This window comes from Phyllobates terribilis, unplaced genomic scaffold (genome assembly GCF_046119375.1).
Source record: "Phyllobates terribilis strain yellow unplaced genomic scaffold, ASM4611937v1 Scaffold_36__1_contigs__length_13169755, whole genome shotgun sequence".
NCBI lineage: Eukaryota > Metazoa > Chordata > Amphibia > Anura > Dendrobatidae > Phyllobates > Phyllobates terribilis.
The window spans coordinates 6,107,480-6,133,792 of record NW_027362796.1 but is presented as its reverse complement, the minus strand read 5'-3'; the positions used below and the strand labels follow the sequence as shown (position 1 = coordinate 6,133,792).

Sequence of the window (26,313 nt, the reverse complement as noted above, 5' to 3'; positions counted from 1 at the left end):
AGGGATGTGTTTGTTTAGATTGATTTAGAAGTGGTATGAAATCTTTATTTATTTTTCTATGGGATTCTTGTGTTAATTGTACTTAAAATGTCTGTAGAAATGGCAAGTTATTGACCGAATGACATTTCACAGTCTAATAGAAAACCTCATAGGATGAACCAGTAGAGCGTGGTGTCCAACTGTTCATTCTGCCTCCAAAATATGGAATAAAAAGCCAAACAATGTTATGTAGCGTAGGGTTCGGTACTCACTTAGCCACGTTAGAGGTAGGCACGGGACACTGTCTCTTTAAAAATGTCCAAGGCAGGTTTATTATGCTGCATAAACCGCACTTCCAGAAGTAAACAAAAGAAAACCTTGTCCGGCACAGTGTAACAAAACAGAGAGGAAACAGTCCATCCAATATGGCGGGTTCACCCGCTCACAGTCAGTGTCTTTTTACCCTCAAACACTCTGGAGGTCTCCACGCCTCCAGCCACAGACACTGAATGAGACACTTGGTCTCCATTTTATACACACGCCCTGGGGCGGGGATATGTGAGCAGCCAATCCCCCCATCTCTTATGACTGCTCGAGAAAAACGGCCCTGATATGCCCTATTAAAACTATCAGCACTATGTGTGCTGGAGCATGCTTTCCCGGTTTCACATCACTGAAGCTGCCAACTTCAGCGACACATATCTTCCCTCAAGGACATGTGAGGCGGCCCTCTTACAGTAGACAAAAATGATACCAATAAAAATTCCACATTATTAGATTCTCAAAGGGTCTTGAGAATCAACATGGCTTCTGTGGCGCCCCTGCGGGTTCAGTTGCCACAGAGGTACTGCATCTCACCCAGAGGTGTGGTACCCCACTCTCAGGTAAGGTGGGAGTACTACCCGGGACCCACACACACGCATCCAATACACTCCACTTCAGTAGGGAAGGGCGAGATTGCTCCTAAGGGAGAGCACAGTCCCTGGTCCCTAGCTTGAGGGTGGAACCATGTAGTGGGTATGGGAAGAGGAAGTAGATCAAGGGAGCACCGACAGAAGGAGTATAAGAAGTAGGGGAACCATCTAGGAGTTCAGTTAGTCCAGTTCAGAGGAGAGAGAGTTGGGAGCAGGAGCTCAGGTCAGGGGAGTGGAGAAAGGAGCAGGGCCCAGTCTGAGAGGCCCAGGAGGAGAGACTGAAGAGAAGAGAGGAGCGTTGAGGAGGGCTCCAAGAGGAAGTGAGGGGATCCCAGGTGCACGGCGAGTGCGGATGCCACCTGTGCACCCGAATCTACACGGGCGTGGAGGGATCAGGCCGCAGAGAGGGGACCGGCCCCTAAACTAGTAGAGAACAACCAGGCTCAGCTACATAACCGGAGGCTGCTGCATTTTCAAGGTGCTGCAGCCAACAACCACAATTACATCGCCGAAAAGGTGGCCACATAGGGTCCAGGGGATTGCACGTCGCCCGACAAGACCCGAGGCTACTGGCTTGGGACACTGATTGTGAGGCGCAGGGCGGGAGGGTGAGAGCCAGCGCAGTGAGACAACTGGGAAAGGTACATAGAACGGGGTCCCGTGCAAGTTATCCTGAAATACCTGAGAGTTTGCTGGATCACTACCCCGGAGGACACAGGACGGTATGGGCGGTTATAATCCGGAAAGTGCAACCTGAGGAACTTAACAACTGTGAGTAAAATCTGAAGACTGCACCCCACTGTGTCCTTGAATAATTGCTGCGCCATCACCAGCCCTGCACTACACTGCACCAACAAACATCTACCTCATAAAATCCCCATCTACTGCCCTGGAGCTAAGCTCTGCCTGTGGAGAGCTGAACCAACTCTGCTGCGTCACCATCAGCTCCAGAGGATCTGCACCGCAGCGGCGGCTCCATATAGCCGCATACCACAGGTGGCGTCACGAACATTATCTCTAAAAACTTTATTCCCCTTTTACTTTTCCCCTTTAATTGACCACCCTGGGTCACGGACCGGGTCACCGCCACCGTGACCTCTCCCAGCATCGACCAGGACGGCTACCTAGTACCCCACGGCCCAGGGGGCGCTTCACTTCCATAAACCAATCCAGCAATATCCGCTCTCCCAAAGTCAGATCTCCCCCTCACTTCTGAGCCTTGCAGTGTGCCCAAACCACATTTATCATCCATGTATTTGGCATTACTATAGTGAGAAGAACCCACTTAATTTACTGAGTGTGTCTCCTGGAGCACAATCTGGGCACTGTGTGTTGGGTAATGAAATGGCAAATGTGCAATTTTCACTCTCTAACATCCACTGCGTGCTAATTTCTGGAAAGTGCCTGTGGAATCAAAATAATCGCTACGTCTATAGATTAATTTACTGAGGGTTATAATTTCCAAAATGGAGTCACTTTATGAGGATTTCTACTGCTCTGGTTTTCTACCATTTTGTTATATTAGGGCTTCCGCAAATGGTGTGTCCCATCTCCTCTGGGATCTGCTCCTGCGACGTCTGCTTCTGTCACCAGGAAGCGTCTTATTCATTCTGCAGGTGGCGCTGGTGATGGAGGAGCTGTCAGAACCAGAAGCTCTGGGCGGCGCAGGTTCTGTCCAGCCACTAAGATTAGGGTTGCTGGGACCAGTAGTACGATCCAGTCTGGCAGTATGGGTGTGTGTGCTGTCCAACTGGAGTAATCTGCTCCCTGCTTCAGCCATTTGGAGAGCACCACACCCTACTAAAGCTGGAAGCATATTGCCGGAAGCTGCCAGATACAGCCTTGTTCTCCTCTGGTTCAGTCCTCTGTGCTCAGCCCCCGGCTTGTGTATTTGACGCACCCCCTGGGCCTGTGCTGGTGCAGGGGATACCCGGAGCCGGATCGCTGGGGGTTGTAGTCTCAGTGTGGCGGTGACCCGGTCCGTGCCCAGGGCGGTCAAACCAGTGGCAGTCTGAGTGTGATGACAAATGTCCGACTACGCCACCCGTGGATTGCGGTCAGTGGGGACCGTCGCTGCGCTGCAGACCGCTGAGGCTGATGTTGTATGCGCAGCCAAGCATGGGATAACTCCCCACGGGAGAAGTATTGCCTCAGGGCAGCTAGAGTGGATGATGAGAGTGATGGTGTGAGCGTCCCAGTACTGATGGTGCTGGTGCGGCGATGAAACACAGAGACGTGTGGTGCAGTTCAGGGTCTTTACTGATGGTATAACGCAGACCCTCCCGGGAGTACTGGTTAGCAGTAGGGGCCTGGTCAGTCTGTAAGCAAGTAGGATCTCCCCTGGCCAGGTGGAGTTGTAGGCCTCCCCGACTATCTGCATTCTTTCCTGGCTACCTTGCTCTATGCGGGTAGAAGTAGCCCACGTCCCTGAGTATACCGTGTGGTGCTCACCCGTATGGCCGGTGACTTGGGGCCTTCCGTTAGCCTCCGCTTCACGATGGCGGTGCTGGTCCCTTGCTTATGACCGTGCCTCCGGGCTTCTAAGGCCAGAGGACATGGAATCCCCTGCCGGTTGGATTCTGCTGCTGGACCTGGATGTCCCCACAGCCTCGGACTCCGTGTCCGGGTTTAGTGTCTTCAGCCAAGGCGAGCTTTCTAGCTTCCAGCCTCTGGCACTCGCTCCTGCTCCTACAGAGCTCCTGTTGTCACTTTCCCTGTGTCTGCTGTCCTCCAGACCTGACTGCGTCTCTGTCTGGGACTTCACTCACTAATTCCGCCCCAGACCCAGTTTATAAGGGCAGATTCCTCCCCTCCCAGGTCTGGGTGGGCCGTGTTGCATGCTTAGGGCTCCTGACCAGAGAAACCTCCCACTTGCTCTCAGACATAATATTTCTATTACTGTGGCAACCAGACCCCTGGGGTGTCACATATTTGTTTCCAGTTGTGACCTCGGCCCGTTTACTGACTACTGGTGTCTTCTGATTTTGTATTTTCTCTGCCCTCCTGGTTCTGACCCGGCTATCTGACTATTCTTCTTGACGTTAAAGGGTGATGAGTAAGGCAATCCCTGGGATCTGGAGTAGATAGCGCCAAGCCTGTTCGTGGTGGCCATCTTTTGCGCTGCCAGGTGACCATGAACAGTGCCCCCAATACTTTGTGTCCGCAAACTATTCCAGCAAGATCTACATTCAAATAGCCAAATGTTGCTCCTTCCCTTCTTAACCTGCCTTGTGCACAGATAGTAGTGTACAACCGTATACAGGGTATTGTCGGATTCAAGAGAAGTTGGAAAATAATCTGTAAGGTCCATTTGTTTCCTATTATCCTTTGTGAAGAATTCCAAAGTTATCACGACATAAAGTGACACGTCAGATTTCAAAAATGGGGCCTGATTAGGAACACAAAACTGGCTGCAGGAAGAGGTTAAATCAGAGTATTTTGGGCACTAACTACTGTAGTCAAAAACTGTGACTATAGACAATAAAACATCTACTGAAATGATCAAACCTAACAGTCTCCATCAGTAAAAAATGAGTAACTAGTGGTGAAACCTCTCTGGGGTAATTGGAGTATGGGGCTCGGTGGCTCTTGGCAATCTAAACTATCATAAGGGACAATATTTTCTATCAGATGAGTTTCAAGAAGAAATATTAGACATTGAAGGAGAACTTTTTATAATAGTGCAGAGCCGAGGTGTCTTAAATTTAGCCCTCGGGTATTGAGAAGACGTAATGGAGACCTTCTTTTAAAGACTACCAGGGAGTTACAGAGGCCAATCCCACCACATTAAAGCTATCATACAAAATGAACCTGGAAAAAAATACAGAATAAAAGATATCTTACATCCCTAACAACAACGTATTTATCAGGGGAGAGAACTTCAGATCTAAACCGGAATTGCACTCATTTATGGTGGACCATTGGAGCTACTATGAGTCCTGAGCAGAGGAGTAGAGAAAGTATTAGCGCCCCCAGGAGAGATTGTGCAGTAATCTGAATTCTTTAGGATTGAAAACATAATGGAATTTATGGCGTGAAGTGAATCCATGAAACCAGGGCTGGAGCCATGCCAACACATCTCCTGCAGGCGTGAATAAACGTATATTACAGCCGTCAGCCACGCACAGCTTAGAGATATATCATGGCACGGGTGTAATGTTTTTTATGTAGTTTATCGCAATACTATTTGAAGTTAGTTGGTTTGATAAGAAACTGAAAAGTCAGGATAAAGGGAAGGTCTGTTGTTATTGTACAGAAATTCACACTTGGCCTCACTGCACATTTAATGTTGTCGATAATAAAAGTGAAGTTTGGCCAGAAAGACTGGACCTGGTCTTGTAGGGACCATATGAGCACATTCAGCAGCACAGAAGGGAGAGAAGGTAGATTCATCCAATAATATATCAGGGATCTAGGAAGCCAACAGCATCATTACTCTCCGCTTTCTCTTACAGGTCCATTATAATTTTTCTTCAAGTGATTTTCTAACTTGTCAGCACATTCTACGTACGCTGTCATTTGGCTTTGTAGTTTACAGATCTGGGCAGGTAACGGTCAGCATCATCTAATCCCAGGGGGCAGGTGGATCCTCCAGGTTGTAAGTTCAACAGAAAAGGCTTTTACAATTACACAAAGTAATATGAACATTTTTGGATGGACTAAAATGTTGTGATCTAGAGGTAAAATGGTGATCACACGATTGTGATACGGCCGGACTACACCACCGATAAAACAGCCACAGACGAGGACTGAGAAGAATCTGTGACTTCTCTGCATTTAGTGGTCACTACTCACCTGGGTAGTCATATGTAGGAATCTCCTCTTTACACCGCTCATCACCCCTCACATATGTCTCTGTAGTATTAATATGGGTCAGATCTTCACCCTGAAACAAATATTGTAAAACTCACAGACAGATGGAGAAGTCACATCTATGATTAGCACTAATCCTGCCATCTCCACCATTCTCATTACACAAGTATAAAACATATAATACTGGTGGATAAAACAAGACTGAGCACAAGACCTTCACAGCCGTCTACACATCATAGGGGAGATCTCATGACACCTTCTCTCCATCTACCTGATGATCCTGAGGAACATTGGGGTCTTCTTGTTTACAGTCCTGTGGAAGAAGAGGATGGGGACATCTCTCTGGTGTTGTCCTCTTACTGGATATATCTGGAGGAAACATACAGGGACTGAATTAATTTTTTACACATAATTAGATAAGATAATTATAGGCTGTGTGTATTTAGTCCTGTCTATTACCTGGAGATGTGAGGGGCTGGGGAACCTCCATCATGACGTCCTTGTACAGATCTTTGTGTCCTTCTAAATACTCCCACTCCTCCATGGAGAAATAGACAGCGAGATCCTGACACCTTATAGGAACCTGACACATACAATGATATCGTCATCCCCCCGATCCCTTCATAGCGTTACTGTATAATGTCCCAGCATTCCCAGCAGTGTCACCTATCCAGTCAGCAGCTCAATCATCTTGTAGGCGAGTTCTAGGATCTTCTGGTCATTGATGTCCTCATGTATCAGGGGGTGAGGTGGGGGCCCTGTGATTGAGCTCAGGGGTCTTCCCCATCCCTCAGACACAGGGGCCTGACAGCGCTCACTAGAGGTCTTCTTCACTACTGTGTAATCCTGATTATGGAGAGACACATTCATAAATCTCACTACAGACATTTCCAGAGTCCTCACCTCTCCAGTTCTGTCCATCTGTTATTCCCATAGATAAGAATAATGTAATGTGACGTCATCAGAATCTCTCACCTCTCCAGTAAGCCGGATCTCTAGGGTGAGGTGTAATATCCTCTCCGCCATCTTGTCTCTGTCCATATCCATCCTTGATAGGTGATTCAGAAAAATTCTCTTAATATAGAAGCTCTTCACTGAGAGGATCTGATATTGTAGAGACCTGAATGAGAAGAAGATGAGCCGATATAACATCATAAAAATCCTGTGTAATAATACAATTACTGGAGATAATAAGGGAAATATGTCAGGAGATAGAATGTGTAGATGTTGTATTCTCTAATCTTTTATGGAGTGGAATATAAGTTGATTGGCTGACTTAGACATCTCCTCCATACTTCCAATCACTGGCTAAGTTGGCCACTGCTTCAGTAAGAATCACCCAGAAACCCAATCAGCAATGGTATTTTTATTATTTTACAACATTCTGCTTTTGTCCCTGACGTACTAATAAAACCTATATATTTTAGGCCACAGACAACAAGCAGTTTCTTCCTCGGAGTCTGCAGCTGAATACGTTTCTTATAGACTCATCTTCCATAACGCTAATTCTCGTCATATACATTACACATGGCATGAGAAAAAACAACTTCAAGATGAGGACGACATCTTCATCTTCTAATACGGCTCTAGAAACAAATTTGGCCAGAGTCCGTCACTGACTACATCATCACCGACTGTCTACATGAATGTTTCCCGTCTTTCCCAGGTTGTAATCGTTTATCACGTTAGATCTCATTTATAAGAACTTGTTTGTAAGAACACAAAGACAGGAGTTATTTGATGCTAATGTCTCCTTGTACAGTGTTTTTTTTCCCTGGATATTATGTTTCTTTTAGCATTTTTATGTTGGCTTCCATATATTACATGAAAAACACTAAAAAAAAGAAAATCAAGTGTAAAAACATAAAATAAAATTAAGGGATGGCGGCACTGTGGGATCATTATATTGTATGTGGGGGGATGGTGGTACTGTGGGATCATTATATTGTATGTGGGGGGGATGGTGGTATTATGGGAATATTATTATTGTATATGGGGGGTTGGCGGGACTGTGACAACATTATGCTGTATGTGGGAAGATTGCGGAACTGTGGGTACATTATACTGTATGTGGGAAGATGGCGGTACTGTGAGAACATTATAAGTTGTGGGGAAATAGAGGTACTATGAGAGCAGGGGTGGATTAAGAGTAGCAAGGGCCCCGGGCAGTTTAGAAGGTGCCCCCCCTCCCACACACACACCTGATGTATCACGTGACATGTCACATGATCCCCTGTGATAGATCATGTGATAGTTCACGTGAAATTAATTTGGCACAATATTAATTATAATAATTTTTTTAGGCTGTGTGCCCACTACGCGCTTTTTAAGCATTTCCGCAGCGGCAATTCCGCTGCAGAAATGCTTAAAAAATGCTTGGTAGCAGGTCTCCCATGTTCCCCAATGATAATCCACATGTGCTGTGCACATGCTGCGGAAATTTTCGCTGCGGATTATCATTGTGGAAAAATCCGCAGCACTACCAATTATTTTGCGGAAGCGCGGCGCTTTCACCGCCATTGACGTGCACTGGAACACATGGAATCCGCATCACTGCATCTGTACATGCAGAATCCATGCGTTTCAATGTGCGGATGGTACCCAGGTTTGGAGAAGAGGAGACTCTCCTCCGGACCCGGGTACCATGGAACCTGTAAAAAAAGAATAAAATAAAAAATAAATGTCATACTTACCTTCTGATGGCCCCCGGTGTCTTTATCCGATGCGTCCTGGCTTGCCGGCAGCTCACGATGGTCTGAAAAGGACCCGCCGTGACGTCATTTAGTCATGTTATGGGTCATGCGACCGCTGACGCCGGCAGGCTATCAGAAGGTAATTATATATTTATGTTTTACCATTCTTTTACGGTCACACTATATGTGAACAACGCTTCACATCCGCATGTCCCTGGCAGGAAAAACGCATGTACAATCCGCATGTACAATCCGCATGCGTTTTTTCTGCCAGGGAGATGCAGAAACGCTCAAAAAAAATCCGGAGCATTTCTGTATCGTGGGCACATAGCCTTACATTAATTGTATGTCTCAATATTGAGCACACGTAGCCATCTATACACAGCAGGAGGCCGCACGTAGCCATCTATACACGGCGGGAGGACGCACGGCGCCCCCCCAGAGACAGCAGGAGGCTGCACGGTGCCATCTATACTCAGCAGGAGGCCGCACGCAGTCACGCACACACACACACAAACATATACATACACGCATAAACACATTTGAAACACAAAAATACATATAAACAGACATCACACAATGATATCTGCCTGCACACACACACACACATACACACACACACAGAGACACACACACACACAGAGACAGACACACACACAGACACACACACATACAGACACACACACAGACACACATACACACACACAGACACACACACACAGACACACACACTAACCATCCCCCGGCTCGGCTCCAGCCCTCCTGGCTCCTGCTCCTCTCCGGTGGTAAGTAGCAGTGCAGGCCGGGCGCGCACTGCGTGACGTCACAGCTAGGAGACACGGCCGCGCACAGGGCTGTGTCTCCTAGCTGTGACACGGCCGGGCCAGCACAGGGAAGTTAACTGCTGCAGTGCTGGCCCGGCCGAAGAGCCCGGATTGCCCTCATTATAATCCGCCTATGTGTGAGAGCATTATATTGAGAGGTTTAATGACCGCAGTCGCTCCTGTGACCGGGCCCAGCGAACACCAGCCCCTGCTGCAGCTGGATGTGTGTTCTCGGACTGATATTCCGCTCAAGAGCCACAATACACGCTGCCGACCAATCAGAGGCCAGCAGCTGACATCGGCATGTACGTCATTAGTGGCTGAAGTCAGCTGGCAGCTCCAGCAAAAAGACACCGTGAGGCGAGGGAGTGGAGAGAAGCTGAGTGTAATGTTTTTTTTTTAAATCAGCGAGTACACGGTGCCCTTGGCCACACTACTACATGTAAGAGTATGGGCTGTGCATTATACTACATGGATGACTATGGGCTGTGCATTATACTACATGTACGGACTATGGGCTGTGCATTATACTACATGGATGACTGTGGGCTGTGCATTATACTACATGTACGGACTATGGGCTGTGCATTATACTACATGTACGGACTATGGGCTGTGCATTATACTACATGTACGGACTATGGGCTGTGCATTATACTAGATGTGTGGACTATGGGCGGTGCATTATACTACATGTATGGGCTGTGCATTATGCTACATGTATGGGTTGTGCATTATACTACATGTATGGACTATAGGCTGTGCATTACACTACATGTATGGACTATGGGCTGTGCATTACACTACATGTATGGACTATGGGCTGTGCATTATACTACATGTATGGACTATGGGCTGTGCATTATACTACATGTACGGACTATGGGCTGTGCATTACACTACATGTATGGACCATGGGCTGTGCATTACACTACATGTACGGACCATGGGCTGTGCATTATACTACATGTACGGACCATGGGCTGTGCATTATACTACATGTACGGACTATGGGCTGTGCATTACACTACATGTACGGACTATGGGCTGTGCATTATACTACATGTATGGACCATGGGCTGTGCATTACACTACATGTACGGACTATGGGCTGTGCATTACACTACATGTACGGACCATGGGCTGTGCATTATACTACATGTACAGACTCTGGGCTGTGCATTATACTACATGTGTGGACTATGGGCTGTGCATTACACTACATGTATGGACTATGCATTATACTACATGTACGGACTATGGGCTGTGCATTATACTACATGGATGACTATAGGCTGTGCATTATACTGTATGGAGGATTATGGGGAGTGCATTATACTTCTGTTATGGGGCCCCATCACTTCTATGTTTGCCCCTGGTGAGTGTAATAGTTTATTTTTTTCTGTACACTAAAGAACAGAGGCAGAATGGAGGACATATACCAGGATGGGGCCTAGGATAAGGGACATACATATACAGTGGGTACGGAAAGTATTCAGACCCCTTTAAATTTTTCACTCTTTGGTTCATTGCAGCCATTTGGTAAATTAAAAAAAGTTCTTTTTTTTTTCTCATTAACCCCTTTACCCCCCAAGGTGGTTTGCACGTTAATGACCAGGCCAATTTTTACAATTCTGACCACTGTCACTTTATGATGTAATAACTCTGGAATGCTTCAACGGATCCCCCTGATTCTTAGACTGTTTTTTCGTGACATATTGTAATTCTTGATTGTGGTAAAATTTCTTCGATATCACTTGCGATTATTTGTGAAACAAACAGAAATTTGGCAAAAATTTAGAAAATTTTTAAATTTTCAAAATTTAAATTTTTATGCCCTTAAATAAGAGAGATATGTCACACAAAATAGTTAATAAATAACATTTCCCACATGTCTACTTTACATCAGCACAATTTTGGAACCAAAATTTTTTTTTAATTAGGGAGTTATAAGGGTTAAAAGTTGACCAGCGATTTCTCATTTTTCCAACAAAATTTACAAAACCATTTTTTTAGGGACCACAACACATTTGAAGTCACTTTAAGGGGTCTTTATTAGAGTTGAGCCACCCCTGTAGTGTTCGGGTTCGGTTCGTCGAACACCGGTGTGGTCGCCGAACTGTTCGTCGAACACCATTAAAACCAATGGCAGGCAAACAAAAAGACATAGAAACACATAGAAAACACCTTCAAAGGTGTCCAAAAGCTGACAAACTGCTCAGAAGACACAACTAACACATGAAAAAGTGACAAGTACATATAGTCATGCAAAAAGAAAAGAGGTGGAGGAGTAAAAGGAGGAGGAGACACAGATATAGGCATGTCATGCCCTTCTAAAATCAAGAAAGGCTGGAGTGAAAATCTAAAATCAGCCTACCAACTCCCAAACGTCGTGACAAGAAAATTAAAAAAATAAATATCTTTAGGTAGAATGGCGGCTCCATTCAGAACACTTTCCTTACAAGATGTAGTGGTATCCCCGTTGAGAGTCGTGCCAAAAACGGAACCCAATACATTCGGACTAAACCACCATTTGTCATATCCAAGGGGCAGGTCAGTAAACGACAACATCGACGCAGAACCAAGTACAGTTGTATATACCGTACATCCTTTGACAAGGCAATCAGGTGGGTCAAGAAGTTGGGAAGGGGCACCCTAATGGCCAAAACAGACATTGAGGGGGCGTTCTGGTTACTTACTACCTGTGCCTATGAATAGTGTCCGCCTATTGGGCTGCTTCCGGGAAGGAGCATACTATATAGATCGCTGTTTGCCCATGGGGTGCTCCAGATCCTGCTCACTATTTGAGGCGCTTAGTTGCTTCCTCGAATGGGTCGTCATGGACGTTTCTAAGGGGGCATATATTATCCGTTAGCTCGACGACTTCTTGTGCCTGGGCCCAAAAGATTTGCCACAGTGTAAATACACGTGGTAGTCCACCTGTGAGAAGGAGAGAGCTGGAGGGAGAGCGGACACCACAGAGCCGAGGGGTTAGATGGAGAGCGGAAGAAGGAAAGAGGGCAAAGGAGGTAAGGGAGTACGGTGGAAGGCCGACCTGAGCTCCCCCACGTTCCTCCTGCTGTGCGGGGAACAGCCCTGGGAAGAAAAGCCGCTTGCGCATCCCTTTGAGGTTACGGGCACGAGCGGGCAGAGTGACTACGCTGGAGTGCGAAGCCGACACGCCTGCCCGTGCGACCTCCGTGTCGCTGGGTTTGTGCCAGAGCCGCGGTGGACCCTGACGGCCAGTCCCACTCTCCTAATACTGGTGCCTGTCCACTGGTGGGTCGAGACCCCCTGCGGTGGAGGCAGGTCTAAGCTCTGTAATATGAATGAGTACACTTTAAATCCTTTTACAAGGATCTATTGGCGGGCAAGTCTGGTGCCAGCAGCGGCGGTAATTCCAGCTCCAGTAGCGTCCACTAAAGCTGCTGCAGTTAAAAAGCTTTTATAAGGATCGAGCTTGGCGGTCCGCCGCAAGGCATGCTACCGCCAGTCCCAGCCCCTTTTCCTTGGGGCGCCTCCCCGATGCTCTTCACTGAGTGTCCCGGGGCCCGAAGCGTCTCCTTTGAGAAAATGAAGTGTCCAAACCACAGGTGGTGTGGCTTGCTTAACAGCTGGGCTACTCCGCTGACTAGCAGACACTGCTACTAGGCCCAAAGTATTGCCTGGGCTAGATGCAGTTAAAAATTGTTATTAGATACAAAGGTGGTGTAGCTTGCTTCAGATGGGCTACTCCGCTGACTACGAGACACTGCTACGATCCCAAAATGATTGGCTGGGTTAGATGCAGTAAAAAATTGTTATTAGATACACAGGCGGTGTAGCTTGCTTCACAGCTAGGCTACTACGCTGACTAGCAGATACTGAAGCTTTGGAGCAGACCTCTGATTCCCAGGCTATAGTATGAGTAAACTGCTCTTCAGACTCAACCATCTGTGTTACCCCAAGCCATAGTGTATGTAGTTTCTTACGGTTAAAAGGTGGGGGGGAACGACCCGACCCACCTGGAATTGACGATGCCAACGTCATGTAAAACACAGCAAGGGGACTCCAAAAAGAGTCTCCATTTTTTCCAAAAATTGTGGCACAGACACCACTTAAGTGGCATCAATTGCCCCAGAGTTGCTTAAAATGGTTGGTGAGGTGATTTTCCCAAATCCTCAAGCTTTTAGTCTCCAGAGGATGACACAGGGGTAGAAAAGTCCTTGCGGATCCATGATTTGTTCATCTTTATGAACGTGAGTCTGTCTACATTGTCAGTGGACAGCCGCGTGCGCTTATCTGTCAGCACACCACCAGCAGCGCTGAACACACGTTCAGAGAGAATGCTGGCTGCGGGGCATGACAAGATCTCCAAGGCGTGAGTGGCGAGTTCAGGCCATTTTTCCAGATTGGAAGCCCAAAATGAGCAAGGGTCTAGTGACACAGTCATGGCTTCGATGTTCACTTGGAGATACTCCTATACCATCCTCTCTAGGCGTTGACTATGTGTCAGACTTCTTGTCTCCTGTGGCCTTGCAAAGGATGGTCTAAAAAAATTGGTGAAACGATTCCACAAAATTGCTGTTACCAGCAGATACGGTGTTACTGTTACGGTTTGAGTGATGAAGACTCGACAGTCCCACGGTTGGCAAGTTAGAACTGTGAGATTCACTATGTGCACCACTGGTGTTTTGTGGAAAAGGGCATGTAAGATTTTGTAACAGCCTCCGCTGATACTCTTGCATGCGTGAATCCCTCTCTATGGCAGGAATTATTTCGGCAAATTTACTTTTGTACCGTGGATCTAAGAGTGTGGCAACCCAGTAGTCGGGATTACTTTGAATTCTGACAATTCGAGGGTCATGTTGCAGGTACTGCAGCAAGAAAGCACTCATGTGTCTTGCGCATCCAGGAGGACCAAGTCCTTGTGGTGTTGGTGGCGAGGTAAGAATCATGCTTCCTTCCTCTTCCCTCTCCCCCCAACCTCACACAACAGAAATGTGATCCAGGTCTCCCTCATCTGATGAGTCTTCCATGCCCATCGCCAGTTCGTCCTCCACTTCTTCCTCAGCTCCTGCACCTTCCTCAACAGTTTGGCTGCTACCATGCGCCCTCGTTAATCCCTCTCCCCCACCCTCCCATGCCTGCTGCCTTGGTGCTGCCGACCGTCTGGACCTTGGAGATGTTATTCCTTCCGCATACGACTCCTCCTCTACTTCCTCCCCCTCCTCTTATCCCACCACCTGACTCCGAATTCTGTTTAACGTGTGCTCCAGCATGTAAATGACCAGAATAGTCAAGTTGATAATGGCATCCTCAGCACTAAACATCTTCATCGCCGGTGCTGCCACAATCGCTGCAACATGTGCAGAGTTGAATTCCACCATGTCGGCACGTTGCATTTCAGCCAGTGAACTGGCAGGCCCAACGACTTCTGTAGAGATGTAAGTCGTTGAGCTGCGAGATGCGAACGGCGGAAGTGAGCACACAGAGACCGTGCCCTCTGCAGAAGGCCATCTAGTCCGGGATAGTGGGCTAAAAATTGCTGGACAACCAGGTTCAACACATGAGCCATACAAGGCACGTGTGTGACATTGCCCCGGCGAAGGGCCGCACCCAGGTTTGCAGCATTGTCGCACATGGCCTTCCCTGGCTGCAGGTCCAGTGGAGCCAACCATTCATAAAACTCGGTCTCCAGAGCTGACCACAACTCCTCAGCTGTGTGACTCACACTTCCCAGACATTTCAAAGTAAACACCGCCTGATGTCATTGAGCCCTGCTGCCAGCATAGTAAGGAGGTGTTCAGGATTCCTTCTGCGCAGTTAGAACACGGGCAGCATTACCAGACAGGCTTTGGGTGGAGGTGGAGGACCGAGAGGAGGCTGAGGAGGCAGAAGCAGTGGAGGAACTTCTAGATAAAAAGGATTGACGCACAACTCGTGGGGATGGCAAGACTTGGACAGCAGCCCCTTGTCCTGCTGTCACCATAGTTACCCAGTGCCCAGTCAGCGACATGTAACGCCTCTGTCCATGCCTACTCGTCCATGTGTGTGGTGAAATGCACCCTGTCACACACAGAGTTTCTCAAAGAAGCCGTGATGTTGTGTGCGACATGCTGGTGTAGCGCAGGCACACCTTTCTTTGAGAAGTAGTGGCGACTGGGCATCTGGTACTGGGGCACTGCGATGGACATAAGGTCTCGAAAATCCTCTGTGTCCACCAGGCGGAAAGGCAGTATTTCTGTAGCCAACAGCTTGCAGATGGTGAAATTCAACCTCTTAGCTTTGCCATGGCTAGGAGGAAATGGTCTTTTACTTGTCCACATCTGAGGGACCGAGGGCTGGCTGTTGTGATTAGACAGGGTTGAGTAGGGTGTCCCCGGCAAACTGCCGGTCTGTGAGGAAGATGCAGGCGGACATGTTAGGTTGCCTTGATCCAAAGGTGGTGCTCTTGATGTCGGAGAGGGCTCAACACCAGCTGGTGTTTCCACTTCCAAATGAACTGATGACCTGCCAATCACACTGGCTGCTGCTGATAAAGAGGTGGCAGGTCTGCGTCCAAACACATGTGTGACTGTTGTCCCCCCAGTCACAGAGGATGAAGAGGCCGCGGATGCACCAGATGGGGCAGACGGTGGTTGGCCCGGCCCGCTAGGCCGCATTGTAGCACAGTGAGCTTCCCACTGCAACTTATGCTTCATATCCATGTGACGGTTCATGCATGAAGTACTCAAACTATGGATTTTTTGGCCTCTACTTAGCTTTTGGTGACAACTGTTACAGATAACATGAGTTGGGTCATCCTTATCGATCTGAAAAAATGCCCAGGCTATGCAAGGCTTAGAGCCCATGCGACCTGAAGAGCCACCACAACTTTAGGTCAGAGGCAGAGTTGTGGTTGAGGATGCAGTTGTTGACGTGCTTCCAGTACTCCGTCTCTGTCCAGGAAGGCGCAACCTAACCTCGTCGTCAATAGCATCCGCCTCCACCTCCTCTGCTGACCTCATCGACTGGCTGACTGTGGGTTGACAGTAAGTGGGATCTCCAACCTCGTCATCATCACCCTGTGTGTTCTCACACCCGTCGTCCTCAGAGCCAACCTCTTCCTGCCCTGACCGAAAAGTCAAGTTGTCGCTCCAATCAGGTATCTGAGTCTCATCATCGTTTTCCTCATTGTCTCCACCAACAGGAGTTACAGTTTGGGAACGAGGGTCTACATTATGCTCAGAACCTTCCTCATCTGGGCCTGGATCCGACTCATAAACATTCTGGGCATCAGTGCAGATCATTTCCTCGTCTGGATTCACAGAAGCTCTGGAGCAGACCTCTGATTCCCAGGCTATAGTATGAGTAAACAGCTCTGCAGACTCAACCATCTGTGTTACCCCATACTCAGACGGGCAGCTGTAGACTTGGGAGCTGTGAGGAAGCAAGTTCGATTGGGGTGACACCTCTGAGGACTGGAGTATTTGTGATGTTGAAGTTGAGGTGGAGGAGAGCCCACTTGAAGGAGCACTTGATATCCGTTGAAGCACCTGCTGTTTTTGTGCCTCATCTGGAATTTGTAGCGATGGGCGTGTTCGTAAGAAAGGGATCGTATCACATTGTCCACGAAAAGAAGTAGACATCTTAGTTTGGCTGGAAGATGGTCTTTCTTCTGCAGATGTTACTGTTGCTTTAACACCTACCCCACGGACACAAGTTTTTTTTCACTTTCCAACACGCCTATTCCCCTTTCCACCAGCAGCAGGCCTTTTGCCACTCATTTTGGTGGTTAACTAATTGGCAACTCTGTAGTTGTTTGCACAAAAAACGATGGATGGAAACCGAGCAGAGCTGAGTGGCCAAACTGTGGTACTAGCCCAAAAGGATTGGCTGGGTTAGATGCAGTAAAACAATTTCATTAGATACACAGGAGGTGTAGCATGCTTCACAGGTGGGCTACTCCGCTGACTACGAGACACTGCTATTATGTCCAAAAGGATTTACTGGGCTAGATGCAGGCCCCAAAGGATTTACTTGGCTAGATGCAGTAATTGTTATTTGATACACAGGTGGTGTAGCTTGGTTCAGATGGGCTACTCCAATGACTAACAGACACTGCTACAGGCCCAAAAAGATTTACTGGGCTAGATGCAGTAAAAAATTGTTATTAGATACACAGGTGGTATAGCTTGGTTCAGATGGGCTACTCCAATGACTAAGACACTGCTACAGGCCCAAAAGGATTGGCTTAGCTACATTTAGCTAAATGCTGTGAAAAACACTGGCACAGCACTGGCACAGACCTGCCTGGCAAAAAGTGCTAGGAACTGCTGTAACCTATCCCTCAAAAGGGCTGCAATTACAACTAGTCCCTACTCCCTAAACCTCTCTCTCTATTTAACAGCAAATTCGCTCCCAATTCACAGTTATACTGTATAGCTCCCACAGCAGCAGTGGTGCCGTCTAACACTCAGCTGCAGCAGTGAGAAAATGGTGGCGACGGGGAAAATGGCTGGGTCTTACAGGGCAAGGACATGTGACGTACACAGCCAATGCCCTTGCTTGTGTGAAAAAAAAGCACTTTGCTGCGTGTGTGCACTGCTGATAGGCTGACAGACTGCACCGCGCCACTGTAAATGTGGGAAAGAAAAAAAAATGGAGATCGGCTTTATTTCTGCAGAGATCCATCCCCTGCCCCTCCCCCCGCCCACTCTACACTGAAACTGTCTATTAACATTGATTAACAATATTACTATGAAAAAATCCAGTTACGCTTTTGGTGCACGAACAGTTATCAAACATAACCTCGAACAGCCAAATTTTTTGCAAATCGTTCGGATTCGTCGAACGGCTCGAAGACTGCCCAAAACAGCTCGAATTTGAGATTGGCAAACAGTTCGAGTCGAACACTGCTCATCTCTAGTCTTTATGACAAAAAATACCCAAAAGTGACACCATTCTAAAAACTGCACCCCTCAAGGTGCTCAAAACCACATTCAAGAAGTTTATTAACCCTTCAGGTGCTTCACAGGAATTTTTGGAATGTGGAAAAAAAAAATTAACTTAACTTTTTTCAGAAAAATGTTACTTTAGACCCAATTTTTTTTTTTTTTCGCAGTGATAACAGGAAAAAGTCATCATAGCAACATCCTGGAAGCCGCGGCAGACAACGTTGGACGCCGGCAGGAGAGGTGAGTATCGGCGATCACCTGCACTTGCCCCCACAATGCTGCGATCGACTTTGATCGCCGCATTGCGGGTGTTAATGTGCCGGGAGCTCCCAGCACATAGCATCGGGTGTCAGCTGTGACAATCAGCTGACACCCGGCGGCGATCGCGCCTGCACAGCCTGTATGCGGGCGAAATCCACAGGACGTACTAATACATACCTGGCTCTTAAAGCCCAGGGTGCAGGTACGTATTAGTACGCCCTGGGCTTTTAAAGGGTTAAAGTACACTCTGCACCCCACTTGACTGAAAAAAAACAGAAATGTAGAAATTTTTGCAAATTTATTAAAAAAGAAAAACTGAAATATCACATGATCATAAGTATTCAGACCCTTTGCTCAGTATTGAGTAGAAGCCCCCTTTTGAGCTAGTACAGCCATGAGTCTTCTTGGGAATGATGCAACAAGTTTTTCACACCTGGACTTGGGGATCCTCTGCCATTCTTCCTTGCAGAACCTTTCCAGGTTGGATGGTGAACGTTGGTGGACAGACATTTTCAGGTATCTCCAGACATGCTCTATTAGGTTTAGGTCAGGGCTGTGGCTGGGCCAGTCAAGAATGGTCACAGAGTTGTTCTAAAGCCACTCCTTTTTTATTTTAGCTGTGTGCTTAGGGTCATTGTCTTGTTGGAAGGTGAACCTTTTGCCAAGTCTGAGGTCCAGAGCACTCTGGAAGAGGTTTTCATCCAGGATATCTCTGTACTTGGCCGCATTCATGTTTCTTTCAATTGCAACCAGTCGTCCTGTCCCTGCAGTTGATAAACACCCCCATAGCATGATGCTGCCACCACCATGTTTCACTGTTCGGATTGTATTGGGCAGGTGATGAGCAGTGCCTGGTTTTCTGCACACATACCGCTTAGAATTATCACCAAAAAGTTCTATCTTCATCTCATCAGACCAGAGTATCTTATTTCTCATAGTCTGGGAGAACTTCATGTGTTTTGAGCAAACTCTATGGGGGCTTTCATATGTCTTGAACTGAGGAGAGGCTTCCGTAGGGCCACTCTGCCATAAAGGCCCGACTGGTGGAGGGCTGCAATGATAGTTGACTTTGTGGAACTTTCTCCCATCTCCCTACTGCATCTCTGGAGCTCAGCCACAGTGATCTTGGGGTTCTTCTTTACCTCTCTCACCAAGGCTCTTCTCCCACGATTGCTCAGTATGGCAGGACGGCCAGGTCTAGGAAGACTTCTGGTGGTCCCAAACTTCTTCCATTTAAGGATTATGGAGGCCACTGTGCTCTTAAGAACCTTGAGTAATGCAGAAATTCTTGTGTAACTTTGGCCAGATCTGTGCCTTGCCACAATTCTGTCTCTGGGCTCCTTGGGCAGTTCCTTTGAGCTCATGATTCTCATTTGGTCTGACATGCACTGTGAGCTGTGAGGTCTTATATAGACAGGTGTGTGCCTGTCCAAATCAAGTCCTATCAGTTTAATTAAACACAGTTGGACCCAATGAAGTAGTAGAACCATCTCAAGGAGGATCACAAGGAAATGGACAGCATGTGACTTAAATATGAGAGTCTGAGCAAAGGGTCTGAATACTTATGACCATGTGATATTTCAGTTTTTCTTTTTTAATAAATTTGCAAAAATTTCTACATTTTTTCAGTCAAGATGGGGTGCAGAGTGTACATTAATGATAAAAAAATGAACGTTATAGAATTTATCAAATGGCTGCAATGAAACAAAGAGTGAAAAATGTAAAGGGGTCTGAATACTTTCCGTACCCACTGTATATATCAGGATTGGGGGTGGTCAAAATCTCACAATGTGTCCCATCAGACCTTAGCTGTACCTCTGATTATACTGTGTGGGGGGGTGGCGGTACTATGGGAACATTACACTACCTCGGGCAAGAAAGAGGCCCTGTACTATGAGAACAATACGTTTCCTCCCTTCGTGTCTCCATAGTTGGGTCGTATGTATCTATTACAGGAAACAGAACAAAAACCTTATGATTCTTATAAAGGGGCAACACAAGACCCCAAAAGAGTCTTCGTGCTGAAGGGGTTAATGCCCCCTGCGCCCAGTAATGGGGTCTCCACATACCTCCACCTGCAGAGCCGCCACCACATATATGGCTGCTCTGTGCGCACAGGAGCTGTGATGAGGTCACAGGAGGGGAGGAGTCAGGGGTCACATGATCAGGGGCCTCAGTGGATGCAGGACTCTGTTGTGCTGGTTGTCATGGTGCTGGATGAGCTGAAGTTTATGTGTGGGGTCAGGAGGGGTTTACAGTGTGGATGTAGCAGAGCCGCGTGTGTACGAGGTGTACGGAGCGAAGCCGCGTGTGTACGGAGCAGAGCCGCGTGTGTACGAGGTGTACGGAGCGGAGCCGCGTGTGTACGAGGTGTACGGAGCGGAGCCACGTGTGCACGAGGTGTACGGAGCAGAGCCGCGTGTGTACGAGGTGTACGGAGCAGAGAAGCATGTGTACGAGGCGTACGGAGCGGAGCCGCGCGTGTACGAGGCGTGCGGAGCGGAGCCGCGCGTGTACGAGGCGTGCGGAGTGGAGCCGCGCGTGTACGAGGTGTACGGAGCGGAGCCGCGCGTGTACGAGGTGTACGGAGCGGTGCCGCGTGTACGAGGCGTACGGAGCGGAGCCGCGTGTGTACGAGGTGTACGGAGCGGAGCCGCGCGTGTACGAAGCAGAGCCACGCGTGTACGAGGCGTACGGAGCGGAGCCGCGCATGTACGAGGCGTACGGAGAGGAGCTGCGCGTGTACGGAGCGGAGACGCACGTGTACGAGGTGTACGGAGCGGAGGTTTTATTCGATAATCTCATCCTCCCGTTTGGATTCTCCAATGCACCAACAGGATTTCACAACTCTCTGAATGATATTTCTCTGATTACATTGGGAGATTTCCTGTGATTTATCTTGATGATATAGAATCTTCTCTCCTGATTTGCATTCTCACCAGGAACATGTCCATGTTGTATTAGAAAGGTTGAGGGAGAATTCTTTGTTTGTTACAATTGAGAAATGTTTTTTTTCTATTCAGGAAGTTTCATTCCCGGGTCATTTTATCGGCTGATGGGTTTACGATGGATCCTGGGAAGGTGAAAGCCATAATAGATTGGGTCCAACCTAGTGACCTGAAAGTGTTGCAACATTTTGTAGGATTCGCCAACTATTATAGGAAATTCTTTAGGTTTCTTTTCTCAGATTACTGACCTCACACGTAAGGGGGCAGATCTCAAGGTTTGGCCACTGGATGCTTTGAGGGCTTTTGAGAAATTGAAGGAGTGTTTGTCTGCTCCTGTTCTAATCCAACCCCATCTCCAAGAACCATTCATTGTGGAGGTGGATGTTTCGGAGGTCCGGGTATGGGCCGTTTTATGTCAGTGTTCCAAGACCCTGACCAATTTGCGGCCATGTGGTTTTTTATCAAGAAAAGTTTCATCTGCTGAAATAAATTCTGCTGTTGGGAATTGTGAGTTACTCACTGTTAAATTAGCCTTTAAGGTTTGAAGACATTTTCTGGAGGGAGAAGTTCATGAAATCACTGTGGTCACTGACCAGAAGAATTTAGCGTATATTGAATCAGCTAAATGGCTAACTCCTAGACAGGCCAGAGGGTGCTTTTTTTTCTCTAGATTCAATTTCTCTATCACTTTCAGGCTGGGGTCCAAGCAGTTTTAGTTCTGTTTCTCCTCCAAAACCTCCATTCTCCCTGAGGGCATTGTGGTTTCTGTGATATTCTTGGAGGTTGAAGCTGAGATCCGTAAAGTCCAATCGTTTGCTCCTTTCGCCTCGCCTAGGCCCGAATTATTTGTAGTTGTATACAGTCATATGAAAAAGTTTGGGCACCCCTATTAATCTTAAGCTTAATGTTCTATAAAAATTGGTGTTTTTGCAACAGCTATTTCAGTTTGATATATGTAATAACTGTTGGATACAGTAATGTTTCTGCCTTGAAATGAGGTTCATTGTACTAACAGAAAATGTGCAATCTGCATTCAAACAAAATTTGACAGGTGCATAAGTATGGGCACCTCACCAGAAAAGTGACATTAATAGTTAGTAGATCCTCCTTTTGCAAAAATAACAGCCTCTAGTCGCTTCCTGTAGCTTTTAATGAGTTCCTGGATTCTGGATGAAGGTATTTTTGACCATTCCTCTTTACAAAACAATTCCAGTTCAGTTAAGTTTGATGGTCGTCGAGCATGGACAGCCCTCTTCAAATGATCCCACAGATGTTCAATGATATTCAGGTCTGGGGACTGGGATGGCCATTCCAGAACATTGTAGTTGTTCCTCTGCATGAATGCCTGAGTAGATTTGGAGCGGTGTTTTGGATCATTGTCTTGCTGAAAGATCCATCCACTTTGTAACTTCATATTTATCACTGATTCTTGAACACTATTGTCAAGAATCTGCTGATACTGAGTGGAATCCATGCGTCCCTCAACTTTAACAAGATTCCCAGTGCCAGCATTGACCACACAGCCCCAAAGCATGATGGAACCTCCACCAAATTTTACTGTGGGTAGCAAGTGTTTTTCTTGGAATGCTGTGTTTTTTTGCCACCATGCATAACGCCTTTTTGTATGACCAAATAACTCAATCTTGATTTCATCAGTCCACAGGACCTTCTTCCAAAAAGAAATTGGCTTCTCCAAATGTGCTTTTGCATACCTCAGCCAACTCTGTTTGTGGCGTGCTTGCAGAAACGGCTTCTTTCGCATCACTCTCCCATACAGCTTCTCCTTGTGCAAAGTGCCTTGTATAGTTGACCGATGCACAGTGACACCATCTGCAGCAAGTTGATGCTGCAGCTCTCTGGAGGTGGTCTGAGGATTGTCCTTGACTGATCTCACCATTCTTCTTCTCTGCCTTTCTGATATTTTTCTTGGCCTGCCACTTCTGGCCTTAACAAGAACTGTCCCTGTGTTCTTCCATTTCCTTACTATGTTCCTCACAGTGGAAACTGACAGGTTAAATCTCTGAGACAGCTTTTTGTATGCTTCCCCTGAACAACTATGTTGAATAATCTTTGTTTTCAGATCATTTGACAGTTGTTTTGAGGAGCACATGATGCCACTCTTCAGAGGAGATTCAAACAGGAGAACAACTTGCAAGTGGCCACTTTAAGTAGCTTTTCTCATGATTGCATACACCTGGCTATAAAGTTCAAAGCTCCATGAGGTTACAAAACCAAAAAAAGTGCTTTAGTAAGTCAGTAAAAAGTAGGTAGGAGTATTTAAAACAAGAAAATGATAAGGGTGCCCATACTTATGCACCTTTCAAATTTAGTTTGAATGCAGATTGCACATTTTCTGTTAGTACAATAAACCTCATTTCAAGGCAGAAACATTACTGTGTCCAACAGTTATTACATATATGAAACTGAAATAGCTGTTGCAAAAACACCAATTTTTATAAAACATTAAGCTTAAGATTAATAGGGGTGCCCAAACTTTTTCATATGACTGTACCTAAGATTGTGTCTATTGCTGGAGTTTCATGATTTAATCATGAGTGGTCATCCGCGGTTCACAGCTATGCAGAAAGCTATTACTAGGTTTTTATGGTGGCCATCTATGAATAATTATATTAAAGATTTTGTATCTGCTTGTGAAGTTTGCGCACATGCTAAAGTCTGTCATAACACTCCGGTTGGACTATTGGCTCCATTGCAATTCCAGAAAGACAGTGAACTCATCTGTCCATGGATTTCATCACGGATTTGCCTCTGTCTGGTGGGAAGACTGTCTTTGGGTGGTCGTTGACTGATTCAGTAAACGGGCTCATTTTGTTCCTTTGTCAGAGATATTCTCCAGGTTTTTTATTTCTCATAAAATAAGGCTACATGGGATCCCTCTTAACATTGTGTTTGATAGGGGTGTGCAATTTGTCTCCAAATTCTGCAGAGCTTTTTGTAATAAACTGGAAATTCATTTATTTTCCTGTGCCTGCCACCCTGAAAACAATGGTCAGACAGAAAGGACTAATCAATCTCAAATTTTAAGGTGTTTTGTTGCAGCTCAGTGTTTTGTTGCGACTTCATTCTTACTTCTTGCTGGGTTTGCCGTTAAGGCCACCACCCCACTATTAGTATTTGGTCAGTATTTTTTCTCAGGCGTCGCTGCCAAAACCAGGAGTGGGTGATAAATGCAGAATTGGTGACTTGTTTCTATTATACATTTTCTCTGATTGTTCTTCACCTGGTTTTGGCTCCCACTCCCGTGGGAAAATACTGACCGTGGAGCCGTGGCCTAACAGACGGATCAGCCAGTCTGCTGGAACCTCGCCGTTTTATTGTAATTATGGTGATGATCCCCATTTTTTTGAATTTTCCTTTCTTTTTCCTGTTTGCCCGAATGGCCATTTCTCCACCCGTAATAAGTGCTCCCTAGTCCTTAGTATGGTCTTTGGAAGGACTAAGTCAGCTAGAGATAATCGCCATCATGCTCTCCAGAGACCCCCGAGCATCCCCAAGGAATAATCGTAAATCATCGGCAAACAATGCCACCTTCTCTTCCTTGGTCCCATATTTAAATCCATTTATCTCAGACATTTTACTAATTACTGCCATAAGAGGTTCAGTTGCTATTGAAAACAATAAGAGAGACAGGGGGAACCCTTGTCTTGTAACTCTGTGCAACAAAAATCGATTAGCCATGGAGCCATTCGCTCTTATTTTGGCCTTTGAGTCCGAATAAAGCAATTGCACCCATTATATAAATTTGTCACCAAAGCCCATCTGCTGCAATGTAGCTCACAAATGTGGCCATTCTACACTGTCAAAGGCCTTAGCTGTGTCCAAAGACAGGATCCCCCTTTGACCAATATTATCAGCCCTTGCTTGTATATTAATAAAGCCTTCTGAGATTGATCGCTGTGGACTTATTTGGCATAAACCCAGACTGATCAGGGTGTATTATTGAGATTACTTTTGAGAGTCTGTTAGCAAGAAGTTTGACGTCTACTGTTAAAAGAGAGATGAGTCTATAGGATGCCAGCAAGCGGGGGCCTTGCCTTATTTAGGTAACACTGTAATTATGGCTTCGTGCATGGATGTGGCAATGATTCCCCTTTGAATTGTATACCTCCAATAATACTGGTAGTAATACTTCCTTATATCTCTTATATACAGTACAGACCAAAAGTTTGGACACACCTCATTTAAAGATTTTTCTGTATTTTCATGACTATGAAAATTGTACATTCACACTGAAGGCATCAAAACTATGAATTACCACATGTGGAATTATATAGTTAACAAAAAAGTGTGAAACAACTGAAAATATGTCTTATATTCTAGGTTCTTCAAAGTAGCCACCTTTTGCTTTGATGACTGCTTTGCACACTCTTGGCATTCTCTTGATGAGCTTTAAGAGGTAGTCACCGGAAATGGTCTTCCAACAATCTTGAAGGAGTTACCAGAGATACTTAGCACTTGTTGGACCTTTTGCCTTCACTCTGCGGTCCAGCTCACCCCAAACCATCTTGATTGGGTTCAGGTCTGGTGACTGTGGAGGCCAGGTCATCTGGCGTAGCACCCCATCACTCATTCTTGGTCAAATAGCCCTTACACAGCCTGGAGGTGTGTTTGGGGTCATTGTCCTGTTGAAAAATAAATGATGGTCCAACTAAACGCAAACCGGATGGAATAGCATGCCGCTGCAAGATGCTGTGGTAGCCAAGCTGGTTCAGTATGCCTTCAATTTTGAATAAATCCCCAACAGTGTCACCAGCAAAGCACCCCTACACCATCACACCTCCTCCTCCATGCTTAACTGTGGGAACCAGACATGTAGAGTCCATCCGTTCACCTTTTCTGCGTCGCACAAAGACACAGTGGTTGGAACCAAAGATCTCAAATTTGGACTCATCAGACCAAAGCACAGATTTCCACTGGTCTAATGTCCATTCCTTGTGTTCTTT

At 46.5% G+C, this 26,313-nt stretch overlaps 1 protein-coding gene across 1 annotated transcript in view; it reads right to left on the bottom strand.

The window, feature by feature from the left end:
• Window positions 1-20,561, bottom strand: part of LOC141182804 (uncharacterized) — a 141,440-nt gene extending 120,879 nt beyond the window's left edge. Inside the window, exon 1 of the mRNA XM_073660925.1 lies at window positions 20,471-20,561. The gene's annotated coding sequence lies outside the window, so the exon portion shown is untranslated. The remainder of the gene's footprint in view (window positions 1-20,470) is intronic.
• Between the last annotated feature and the right edge of the window lie 5,752 nt (window positions 20,562-26,313).